Source organism: Colias croceus, chromosome 18, assembly GCF_905220415.1.
Source record: "Colias croceus chromosome 18, ilColCroc2.1".
In the NCBI taxonomy this organism is placed as follows: domain Eukaryota; kingdom Metazoa; phylum Arthropoda; class Insecta; order Lepidoptera; family Pieridae; genus Colias; species Colias croceus.
The window spans coordinates 6,774,870-6,789,197 of NC_059554.1; positions in this window are offsets into that span (position 1 = coordinate 6,774,870).

Genomic DNA, 14,328 nt, shown 5'->3' on the forward strand with positions numbered 1-14,328 from the left:
AAATATCATAATCAAAAAACATAATACATAATTTAAATCACAAACTTAATTATGGGTATATCACCTTATTATCGCATAATTATACAATGAACATAAATATTTCAAATACAAGAAGTAGTCTACGATATTAATTACATAATATGTCTAAAGATGGCTATAATTACACTATCTTATTTTTCCTAGGCATTATAAATTAGCTAAATTTTATTTTTGTCGTGTCATGAGCCTTACCTATTTTGAAGTAGAACTATGCGTACAAAAGTTATTGTTTATTTTATATTAATGTATAATTTTGCTAATCATTATTAATCACGATAAAGATGGTGTACTTGATTACATACATTTTCAGACAAATGTAAAATTAAAATACGGCAATATTGAACCTATACACGTAACATGTCACTGCCTGGAGTTGGGTTTGAATTAAAAATAATGTTTTCGGAAAAAAAATGTTAAATATTCTCATTAGACACTTATTGACAGTTTACACGTATACAATACTCACACACATAAAGGTACACACAATCAAACTGAAAATTATTATCGATGTTAAACGAATTTGGACTGATTCTGTTCTAAAGAAAGTCACGCTTGATAAAGACATGAAAACTTAGTAGGCTTTTGCGAATAGCAAAAACTATGGCATTATAATATTCATGTTTGTCCAAGTTTCTGCGCTCGCGCTCCCAAGCGATAATTGATCCATTACTGATTGCGTCATCTCTTTTTGATACAACACTATTTGTCATGTGAGAGTTATGTCATTATATTACATGGTTTATACATACGAAAAAAAACTAAACAGTTTAAAAGGTACTCTATGTAGGTCTATTTATTAAGCCTAGTTTAAAAATAATGTTTTTTTTGGTAATAATATATATTTGAAATTACTATTGTATAAAAGTAATTAAGATCAAGTATTGTTTAACTTGTATATGAAAATATTAAAGTGCTAAAATACTTATGTCCTATATTAAGTAGTTACTCAATAACTATATTATGTAGTTGAAAGTATAAATATTGTACCATTATTTAGTTAATAATATATTGTACCTAATATATTATTAACTAAATAATGTATTAAACTAAAAAACAGGTCTGCTAAAAGTAACAATAAGTTTAAGGGTGTAAGGATATTCGAAGGTTTTTAAGGATATTAAAAGTGCTTTTATATCAAATAACTTTTTGTAAAAATGACAAACTTCTTAAACAAAATATTAAGTACTTGAATAAAATCTGTATAGAAATAAATAACTGAAGAAAATTTTGTTTTTCCTCCTATTGCAACTTGATAATTAATTTAAAAAAATATATTAATTATTATTAATACAGACCCTATATTCGTGACAGCTCAACATAATAGATGCAAAGAAAAGACAACTTCAATATTATATTTCATCAAAGTAGGGTAGTTTCGAATATCCTGGCCTAAATGGAAATTAAATTCTAGATAATTACAAAAATTAAATTTCCGAGGCTTAATATTTGTTTATCGGTATTATCTAGATAGTTGTTAATAAAAGTAGTAATTAGTATGTTATAGAAATTATATTATGCTCTCTAAAAACTTGGAATTGTGGTTTTTAAAATATTGTAAATGAAAATACATAGCAATATTCTAGTTCCTAGTTTAAATAATAAGCGTGCTCATGATTTTTTTATGTTAAATTTGAAAAGGGATTTCATTCTTATAAGTTTATAAACAAGTTTTGTCACATTCGTTCATTAATGTTTTATTTTTGTTTTAATTGAATGCAACGTGATTAGGATTGAAATTATTGTAACATTTTAGCTCTAAGATTTGTCTTATTTCATATATTATATTATGTGATTTTTATTTTTTAGGGAACGCAACAGGAAAAAAGGTAGAAGAATACCATACAACAAGACATTTTAGCATAATATTGCCGTTCTGTGTTTACATCTTCTTTCGTTTTCATATTTTTTTTATTGACGCTTGCCATAAAGTGCATAAGAAATATTATTTGACAAATTTTTCACAATTTTTAATAACTCTACTAACCACCGACTTCATAGAGTAGACTGATTTTATTTATTACTTATTTATATTTAAGTGACATACCAAAATTTGAGATTAGAATTGTACTAATTGTAATTTATTATCATTTTTAGAAAATAATATTTATTAATTTATCATTAAAGTTAATTGTTAATAAACACGAATTATCAAACGTTACGCTCAAATTAGGTACTTAATGTTTTAATACGAATTATGGTGCACAAAAATATAACGTATCAACATATTTCATGTTGTCTCGCTCTAACTTATGCAAATGCAAACAAGTTAGAAAGAAAATAATGTCATTTCGTGGTTCTTACTCAATACTCATATTAATAGACAATGCAGGTGTCTATGGTCTTTTTTGACAATTCGTGTTTATAGAATACAGACTATAAATAGTTAAGCTTTTTCACATATAATATAGATAATACAAAATTGGTGCCTTAATAATGTCCGCCCAATTATAATATCTGTTGTAAGTTAGTGCCATTTTATCGTGTGCTTTATTTAATTTATTTACTTGGATCAGTGTGTTGGCTGTTTTTCTATTATTCGCACTGTTAGCGGTTTTGTTCATTTTAAATACTCACTACATGTTTAATATTGATTTCTATTTGTTTGCAAGTTGCTTGATGTAATAAATTATAATCATAACCACTATATTTGTATTTTATTTATCATTACCTCTGCCCTACGATTTTAACATCATTGCTCCGCTCCTATTGATCTGAGCGCGGCGTGATGATATTTTATAGCCTTATTAGAAATTATTTTTCAAATAGCACCCGTGGTTCCTGAGATTACCGCGTTCAATCAAACAAACTCTTCAGCTTTATAACATTAGTATAGATTTCCCCAGAATGGAAACAGACACAATCTACATAAAAGTTACCTTTAAAAAATGACATCGAAATCAGTGAGACTTGTTTATCGAAAATACTACTTACAATAAGTCGGGAGCTTCATACAATAATAATGAGCAGTTCAATTGCGTTTAACCCCAGCCTTCCGGGTCTTATTTATTCGTGAGTTCAACAGGGGTATTGTTGCTATTATTTTTGAGCGTTTTCAATAAAAACAGTAAAGCGCAGAGGGCGTGGCGGCGCGTGTGCGCCCGAGGTGGCCACGTGGCGACATCTTGTGATGGGAAACGGAATGCGTCATCGGGTGGGAACTGTAAGGTAATCAGTGATTCAGGATAATTGGGTGTGGATGAGTATAGGATATTAGTAAATTATATTGGACATTAAAATAGATAGGTACGAAGGTGTGCAACATCGTAGTAATGTAAGACGTGAGCAAAACGTACCGATAAGCCTCGTAAGTCGTAACTACTAAAAGATTACAATGGCATGAAACAGTAAGCTTCTACACGTTTCACTAACATTCAATAGGCAAATTTTTAAAATCATTTTTAGATAAATAATGGGAAATGTAGAGCCTGGATGGTATAAAGATGGTATGAATATAAACTGGTCATAGAATAAGTAAATTCAATTATTATGGAAGACTAGCTGTGCCGCGCGGTTTCACCCGCATTGCTCCTCTCCTGTTGGTCTTAGCGTGATGATATATAGCCTATAGCCTTCCTCGATAAATGGGCTATCTAACACCGAAATAATTTTTCAAATCGGACCAGTAGTTCCTGAGATTAGCTCATTCAAACAAACAAACAAACTCTTCAGCTTTATAATATTAGTATAGATATACCTAATGATTGAATGTATATTAATTTTTCGTAACAGAAATATCACAGCAAATTTCGTGCCAAATACCTAGGCCTGATCATTGTGTAGGTAAACTATGAAATTATGAATATAGATATTTTAAAAACTCTATACTTCCTTCATAGAATGTAGTTTCGTTGATAAAGACACATCTAGACACAACCCAAAAACTATTATAAATATCGCCATAATCAGAAAGCATTACAATAATGGACCATCATAATATATTATAGATCGGATTACTCCAGCTGTATGAAATATTAACGCGACCGCAACGCAACAAATTGGTCACAAATATATCGATAGTGACGAGTCGCGAGCGTTAAAAAGCTGCCTCATTATTGAACATGAATTAATCACACTTTTCGTTTGCCTAGTGATGGGATATTGTCGATAAAGTGTCTATTTTTGTTATTGAAGGCTTGTCAAGATGTATTTTAATAGACCGCCTTAATGTAAAATAGATGTATTTCGTTTTTGCAATACCTTTTTATCATAGTAGGTACTTAATATTAGAGTATAAGACACAATGCGACAAAATTAAATTAATTAAAATGTTAATAAAACAAGAGAATTCTTACTCATCTTCCATCTACGATAATTATTACTCTTACCAAACTTCTCTCAAGTCTAGTCTGTAAGCAAATGTACCTAAGTGCATAATCACATCACATAATCAGATAAATATGCATAGGTAGTGCAACACTAGAAACGCAAGCTATCAAGAAAAACGGTTATCACTGGTAACCTACGATACCTATTTATTGCATTTTATTTATTTTTATTAAAATAAGACTTACTTAGTTACCTAAAATAAATATGAATTACCTGTACCTATTTCAAGAGAATCTTACTACATAACTTCGTCGAATGAACGTATTTTTATAAAACATCGATATAACATCCATCCCTAACCTAATGAATATTGTATGTTGCAATTTGTGTAATTTGATTAAGCTCTACCTGCGTAAAGCGGTCGGACTGAGGGCTGGCCACTATACGATAGTTACGTTATGCACTAGATATAAGTACAAATTATATAATTGTTCCAGTAAATAAGACGATTTGAATAAATCAATGTAATCGATGGATAATAATTTTGTGAGATCGGATAATTGTAGCAAGGTTGGTAACATGCTATGTGACTATAATTATAATTATTTAAAAAGGTTAATAAGTAAATCAAAAGTATAAAAGTACCTATGTTACTAGTTAAAACAGTACAAAATAACTTATCAAAGTAACAAAAATTCTTTTTTTGTATGAACAATGAACATGTGAAACAAGCCAAAACATATGATTCGGTCGTTTGATGACTCTACAAAACTTCTGGTTATTTAGTAGATATTAATACAATTCAAAAATAAGGTAAACTTTTCCATAATTGTATTAAAACGAATTACTCTTATTATAATATCTAAATACATCCCCATATCCCATACTCGCAAGTTTAATCAACCACGAAACATTATGATGTCATTATCCTTTAAACGAACTTAAACACCACCTATCAAACTGTGCACGCTTATATTTTAATCAATCAAACAGCCCTAAAGCGCTTATCACAGAACGCATCCCGACAAATTATATATTAATACTTGCAACACTAAAAAGCGCACGTCAAAATGACAGCCCTACCCTCCTAATAAAAAATGCTGATCACCAGCGGAAGTCGAGACGCGCGTATATGATTATAATTATATTTTTACAAGTATTATTTTAATGCGTGAGGGTTGCGTGGGAGCAGGGAGGGTCCAGGTAGGGAAAGGGATGAGTTTAATGCGTCTAATGCAGTGTTGCCAGGTGGCGAACTGTACGAATTTGTAACGGACAATTGGTTAATGCAACGTTTTCACAAATCCTATTTTTGATTACATGAAGTCAACGTTAAGTAATGTCAAAAGTAATGTATGTACATATGTAAGTAATGTATCAGTAAGTACTGATGAATGTCATGTTCAAATGCATCAATTCATATAAATCAAACAAATATTAAATGTGTCTGTAACTAAAACGGTATCTTATTTTGAAATAATAAAATCTCGTTAATATTTATCGTATTGGTATTATCTAGGTATTATCTCATATTGTTCTATTGTCATTGATTGATCTTCATTTAAGTATGGAAAGCACAGCCTTTGCTCACTTATCCTTTAATTTATTATGATGTAGTTATGTCTTGCTCTACCATTTTCGAACTTAAGCTTTTCTGCACTAAACTTTAATTGTCGCTATAAAACAGTTACATGTAATAATCCTAACAAAATATCTTTAAATTAGTACATCAATAAACCATCTCCCATTTTAATTATGAATATTACATTATTTTCTATTCATCCTTTCTTTAAACAGCAATACAAGACAAAAGTACACAAATTAAAAAGTACTCTACATACGCAAAAACGAATTCCATTCCTCAATCCATGGGAAACTTGTTAAAACAGATTCTCCAGTTTAATCACTAGTTCATTATCTAAGTCCCCAATATAAATAAATCGCAGTTCAATTATACAGCGTGTGACCCTTTGGTTATACATTCGCGACGGTATTGTTCCTTGATATTGAAACTATTTCCCGAAACTTATTTTGAACCTTATGGCCTTGTAATAAGGAGTAACTAGGGTTATTTTGAAAAGGCGCGTGATCATTTGGGCCCGGTCAGCCGTGACCAGAGTGGGTGCACGGTATCGACACGCGTTTTTGTATTTTTTATTTGGATTCAATTTAATTAATTATGATTATGATGAATTAATTTGAAGAAACGAATGTTTGATCGCCTTTGTGCTGTTTATGAGATGTTTTTATTCATTCTGATTTTCTTTTTTCTTTTATTTAGGCTCGAAACAAAGTTTATTTCTAACAAAAAATCACGGTTGCTATATGTAAAACTTTCTTGATGTAATTAAAGGAATATTATTACAACATATTGGTCCATGTTACAACTTAGATACTTACCTATTGCAAAAAAAAATTGAGTTTAATCCTTCAATTAAATTCTAGAAGGTAACTATATTTTATTTAGTTTAGCATCGAGTGTCCATATTTATTTGGATATTTTACACAAATCTACAAGCAAAACGATACAATTCACTGTCAACTGATAAAAATGATACTCATATACATGATGAGTACCTAACTACTAATATTATGATCTCCAGGCAGCAGAAACTACATTTCCTTTACCACCAAATCGCATATCTTCAAAACATAAAAATAAAACAAGATTTAAACCCTCTGATATAATTATTCAAGAGGGTGCTCCACTTCACCAAATATTAACCTATAAAAAGTTAAAATAACAAATCTATACGAAATTCACAAAGCTACGTGATCCCACCTCAGTCCACTGCCAGACCACACACGACGTGTTTGATTTGCCCCTGTTTAATTGTCTAAATAAATATTTTTAAACATTTCTTAGACGGGGTTGCCATAGAAAGAGCTAATTATGACCAGTAAGATAAGGTACTTAATAGTACTGTTTTACCCTTTGCGGAACCCTAAAATTGCAATGTGAAGGTGATTTAGAATTATTTTCGCTTTTTGTAGAGACTGTTACAGTACCCTCATAAAAATCTAATAGAATTATTAATAATAAATTAATGTTTCAATATAGGAGTTGAGTTGATTTGAAGTAAAATATGTTTGAATTTTATTATGAAATGCAACTGACATTTGCACAAAAAAACAATTTAATTACAGTTTTTTGTCTATAGAAACTAGAAATATTTGAATATAAATAATTGTTATATATAGCCTTTTGCCAAATAATCAATCGTTTATTTCTTAACATTTTATGCGTAAAATTCTGGTATTCGTCTCTGTATTCTATGTAGAGACATTTCTTTAATTCATTAAGTAGGAAGTCGAGATAACGAAACATTATGAAAATTTCATGCTAATTATTGAAATAAATAACGAAGTCAGGAAAAAAAAAAAAAAATGGAACTATCAATATAGAAAAAAATAAGACTTCACTAAAAAACTAAATTAAATTTTTTATTTCACAAATAGGTACAGGTAAGGTAAATATATTATAAAGTTAAGTACTGCAATCGTTTTACACATTTAATCTTACTTGTTGCTGTTGGTACAATTACTTTATATCAAGTTACCTAATTAAATACCGGTAGTACCTAGGTATATTAATTAAAGAGTTTTTTGTCATTTTTCATAGAATGATAGAAGTGGCCGAAGCACAAAACTAGTCAATAGTTGAAGAATCCTACTTGAGCTCGGGTGGTCCTGTACAGTCGCAATCAAAAGTTATTAAAATCTAAAAAATACCTATTATGGGACGTAAAATATGTTTATTAAAATAGCATGTACCTGGTTATGGTAGGTACTTATAATTAGTTAATAATATGTTTAGTGTATTACCTATATTATGTTATATTTTGTGTAAGTTCATATATGCAAAATTAAAAACGTACCATACATTTTTAACGACGTTTTGAGTATTCTATCATCAATGAATGTATTTAATCGCTTCTTCATCTTTCCTATAAGAAAGTTTAAACAATGTATCATTTTCAGACCCCAACACAACACCCCTCAAAAAGCGATCATTTATAATATATTTTCCAGCTTTTCCACACGACTGTAACCATAGTAAGATGCGAGTTTATGATGGTTTTACTGCAAGAGCCACTTAACGCCCGCCATGGCTACCGTGTACTTGTGCACCCCCTCCTCCCCTAGCTGCACCCCCGCGGACACCCCGCCGTTAATTAGATGCATCCACCCCCGCATTACAGCGTTTCAGCTACTTAACTTTTATTTTGCGAAGCATTAAAATGTTCGTAAATAAAGAGTTAGATTTGATGTGGAGAGATTGGTTACTTTTTATATGTCGCAAAAAGCTTAATCAGAAGTGTAATTAAGAGCCTAGCCATGTTATTAAATTAAGCTAATGTGTGGTGTATGAAAATAACAAGACAAGTAAGTAATAAGTGTGAAAATAACAAGACAAGTAAGGTAAATTTTTGGTTTTATTTTCAAAATCATATCCTTATTGACTAAATTTTTAACATCCACAGAGAAGCACGTTCCGGATAGATTGTCGTAAGTATTTAAATGCTTTGCTTAGTTCACGAAATTGACAGCCACAATCTAAGTATCTAGGACATTATGATTCCCGACGTGAGTAACGAAAATAAAAAACAAAATGGTTTATTAGCGAAGCTTTATACCTTTCGTCTCCTTCGTTATGAAAAAGCATACCTAATTCATATTTAAGTAAAGGAAAACGAATGTAGAACAAATCACGGAATCCAATTTCCACATTATTTATACTTAACTATAGAATCCTCACCTCACTAACCCAGTACCCAGCATTTCCCATAACATTATGCTAAAACAAGTACCATAAAATCCTAATCCGTTCTGATAAACCACAGACCAGTGGATTACATCCCCGCGCCGCAAATTAATTCCGCATTACGACTGCTAAATATTCCAATCTGTGCTCTTACGATACAAACTTAAGCCACCAATACGAGGGCATTAGGCATAATAAAGTTCCCAGGAATCCCTCGAGGCGGCCACTTGTTAGGGATTATTTGGAACATACACCATTTTTGCGTGTCGTGGAATATGCTTGGTTTATATGACGCTAAATTGGTAATTGGCGTTTAATTCGTAAAGAGGGTAAAAGTTTAAATGTTAAAAATGCTAGAAATGCTGGTGTTGTCTCAAGTCAGGAGTTTTTGAGGAATTTTGTTGTTTTGTACAGATTATGTGATGAGATACCTACTAATTTTATCAGCGTTTATAATTCTTTTGAAATTTCGTATTCATATCATTCGAATAGTGGTATTTCCAAAAGTTATTATAAGCTGTATATATTCTATATTCATTTATAAAGCTTTTCAAATAGGTACCCTTATGAAAAGACAAACTTCTAAATCTAAGTAATCGATTGTTAACAAACCAAAAAAGAGTTCGTAAAATCTTTTGAACAGTGAATTTTGAAACAATACAAACAATATCAAGATCCTATCCAGTGTTATGTGTTATAAGCTAATTTCTAGACTTTTATAGTTACAATTAATACGAACGAAACGAAACCAAATTATTAAAATTCAACACAAAAGGTCCGCCATGTAACCCCAGCCTCGATTTTAGTTCTGGGCATAACTTTAATTGTTTTTTAAGTGCGCACACGCGGTTTGTTCCATTATCAATATAGAGGGTTGCGTGGGACAATGCCTCGGAAGACTAAGTTCAAATTGTACTTTTATGATTCGATGATTAGGTTTTTAGCAATCGATTGAAATAGTGTAATATTTATTTTTTCTTTTCTGATATACCTATGTTTAAAAAAATGTAGAGATGGTTATTGCTCACTTACTATACGAAAAAATAATTTCATCGAATTTTTTAATCAAATTTAGTAGATTATTAAAGCAGGTTGTGTTACTTACAAAGTACGTCCAATTATTAAACTAATATTTTTCGGGATCTATTTGACCCAAAATATTATTATTGCACGTCAAGCTCATCTATACAATCCAAAACCAAAACGTTTGCGTTACTTATAAAAATAAATAAAATATTTTTTCACACATCGGTCACGTATTACATTAGAAATGGTATTTCATTATCGTCTGAAAAAGTTAAGGAAACAGCTCGAGTGAGGGAGAGCTTTCATACGTACCTGTGCGCCGGCGCATCCTACCTGATTTAGGAAAACATTAGCACGTTGGATTAGTATGGATGTGATTATTTTAAAATATGGTATGGGTATCTTAGTAATTTAATTCAATTATTTTACCTATCGGAATATGGTATGTTTCAGTATTTTTATTTCAGTAACGGCCCCACGAGGCTTTTGTTTAAAATAATTTTCATAGGTGCCTGGTAAAAATATGCAACCGCTTTTATGATTAGTGCGTACAATCATAAGCGGTTTCATATTAAAATGGAAAAGCGGCTAACCGCCCCCGCAGTTAACCGCTAGTGCGTAAGGGCACTAAGAAACAAAAAATGTTTCAGAGTTGTCAATTTCTTCTTTTTATTGTTTGACGATATTTTCTCTTACTACTTAAAGCATCATTGGAATTATTTCAACTATAAGTAACTTTTAACTAGTTGTGTATGTACAATTTCAGTGTTTAGTCTTTAGTAACACGAGAGTTTGAACAAAATATCTAAGTAAATTGTAATATTATTAGTAGATATTTTTACAAGAAAATATGTAGTTCATAAGGTACTCCAAGGCAGAGGTATGTCCACGTAAGGTACAGGCGTATAGTGTGATATTTTCATATTTTTTGTAATGTTTTTTGTATGACATGCTAAGTGGCATGATGGGGACCACCCACGGCGGTAGGAAAACCCGTCAGCTTTTTAGCGAGGAATTAAACCAAGTTACAGGTTAAAATTGTGAGGTTCTCGCGACTTTTACTACAAATTATATTCCAATGGTTTATTTTTTTGTATGATATTTAGTTTGGAACAAATAGTCAATATACCTACATAAAAAATGTTAAAAAGGAAGAATCAGGTTCAGGTTTGTCGTGTCTTGATCACCAATCAGAATTCTACTTAGATATGTTTTTTAATATCTATGATTGTATAATGACCCTGCGTGGAAATTATATAATCTACTAGTGAAATACTTTTTTTACATTTTTAGGCAATTTGGTTTTAAGAAATAGTACTTAAACATAGCTTTGAGCTTTTTATTTAAGAGTGTTTTATGAATAATAAATTCTTAGTACTTAAGCAAAAAATATTAACATCATTTTGAGAGAAAGTCATAACATAGCCTTTTTTCCCATTTCCCTATAAATATATAAAAGTTTAAAGTTTTTCATATTTTTCCCTATTGCAGTTTGACTTGTTTTGCTATGCAGATAGATTTTGGCCATCCTAAGGAGACAAGACAGACTATAGGATATGGAGAAAAAATATACCTACTTTCTACTTCGGTTCGGAAAAAATATACTAAAAACGCAGTACCTATGTACCTAGCTATAGATCCTTTTGAATTAACGATTTTACGTACATGCTCTACATATCAAATTTTTTATAAAATGTAATACATAACGCAGCTAAGCATAAATACTGTACCTATATGGTAAATTGGAAAAAAGCAGTTGATTTATTTTCCATAGTAGGTAAGCTGAAGACGCCTACATAAAACATTTGAATTTTATTAAAATTATCGTGAAATATGATTCTGCACGTCCTTCCTAAAGCCTTTCTTAGCAAAGTATGCGTTGCTTCATTTAGTTATATTCTTCTTCATCCAATCAGTCATGATTCCATCCAAAATTTCTCACGTCATTTTTAGCTCAATCTTTGTATGACAAAGAAAGTCAATCCATGAATGAATGCGTATTATTATTGTGATTTTACGTGAGGCTATCGGCATATTTCGGCTTACCTGAGCCTCCTTATCTACTTATTCTTAATGCAATTTGTTGTGTTTTGTTGTGTCGGAGACGTTTTGTTATCTTAAACCATCCTCTTTTGTTCAGGTGTTAACGTGTTAATGTTGATAGTGTTTAAGGCTTAAACCCACAATTAACTTATGTAGGTACCTACCTGCCTTTTGATGTGGTTCCAAAGCATTGTTTTTGCATCGCTGTGTGAAAGTTCTTTGTATAATCCTAATATGTTACATATGTGGGTTTTAATCGAATGTATGCAGGCTAATTTTTCAAAGGTGTGAAAAGAGACGGATTCAAAATTCTTAATGGAACTATGTTTATCCCAAATTATATCCGGATCGGTAAGCTTATAGTTAGGTTAGCCTACTGAGATCTCTAGTGGACAGTGTTAAATTATTTAAAAGATTCCTTACGATCCTTTCAACAAACAGATTATTATTTATTTTTGCAATGATATCTATCGAGATACTATTATAAAATATTATATAATTATAATACATATTATGATAGAGAATTTCTGGTCTAAGAAGGTAAATCAAAACATTCGTTTTTCAAACGTTGCAAAGACAAAATACCAATCGAAATCCAGTTATGTTCCATGGACCTGTTTACAAGTATTTAGTCACTAGTCAGTATGATTTATCAGAAATAAACAAAACATTTAATTGGACAAACAGCGAGTCAGCCGGCCGGGAACCGGGATGTCTTCGAGCGCCAGCAAACAATGCTAATTACTTGCCCTCATAATCACTAACAAACAGACATATTAGCGCTGGACTAAAGTTCATTAATTATATAATTAGACACTTATAATATTATGTTTATTGTTCTAAGATGGATTAACTTTGTTGTTGAGTTGAATTTGTTGTGTTCAATTTATTTGTTTACAGATTCAGCAGGCGGCTTAACTCGAGTGGCGTATTGTTGTAAATTTCAGGAATGATATTTCTGTACCAAGCTTTATCTAGATTTTTTCAGTCGTTATGGTGACACCAAATATCGGCTCATACAAACTTTGGTATTTAAAATATTGCTCTACTTACACGTTGTAAGAAAAATTATAAACAATTTCAGTTTATTGGTAAAATATTATTCATTAGCTTTTGAAACAATAGCAAAATTACTATATTTATAATTTTACTTTGTAATAAACCGTAGGTAAATGAAATACCAGTATAAAACTCCAGTTTAAACGTTATAATAAGGAGAAAGTTGATCGTTCTGTGTAAGTACCTACTCCCAGAATATTAAAGGCTACATTTAGCAATTTTTAATCTAGCCAGCTAGTATAGGATTAGGATTTTCCACATTATATTACTGCTCACTCCCTTTTGAGAGGCAATAAACTAAAATAAAATTTAACGTAGGGGCGTAGATATAAAAAAGCTACCTAAAATGTTTACGCATAAAATTTCAATATATAAATTAATTATTTTTGTTCATGTTCATAAAATCCAAGGTATCTACGTCATCCAAAGTAAGTAGATACTTTATGTTTTTTTTATATTGTCTAACATCTAGACCAAAATCCAAATAACTTAGGTAAAATAGATTACGATTCTATATGCATCTATTAGAAAGACACTCGTAAAAAAGCGCCTACATAAGCAATACCTACTTAGTAGGTACCTAGTGAATATCCTACATACAATACACTCAGCCACTCCCTCACATAGCTGCATATAATTGAAAGCAGAATAAATTTCCACATACGGCCAATACAGCTCGTATTACGAGCGAGTACACGGCACAACCATTAGCTTCGATCCGGTGTCGGGTTGCAGGTCGCTTCCACTTGGAACCACAATCGATATTATGTTTAGGGAACATATTTTGTTGTCTCTTGTACTTGAAGCATTTATACTGAAAATATACGGCGTAAGCAATTGTTACAATTTGTTTAGAACAAAGACATTATGTCTTTGTTAGAACCAAGAACCAAGAAATATAGTGTGGCGGGGTTCGAACCCGTATAATTAAGTTTTATCTACTATAGATGTAGATTATCAAAAAACCTATCTCTGTGATTGAATAATATAGGTATATAATTCTTTATTTTCCTTTTAAAGAATCAAATAAAGGCATAATTAATATAATTGACTCAGGTATTTTATTTGCTAGATTATTAGTGCAGAAATAGGTACACATTTTTACGTTAATGATATAATATTCTATTCTA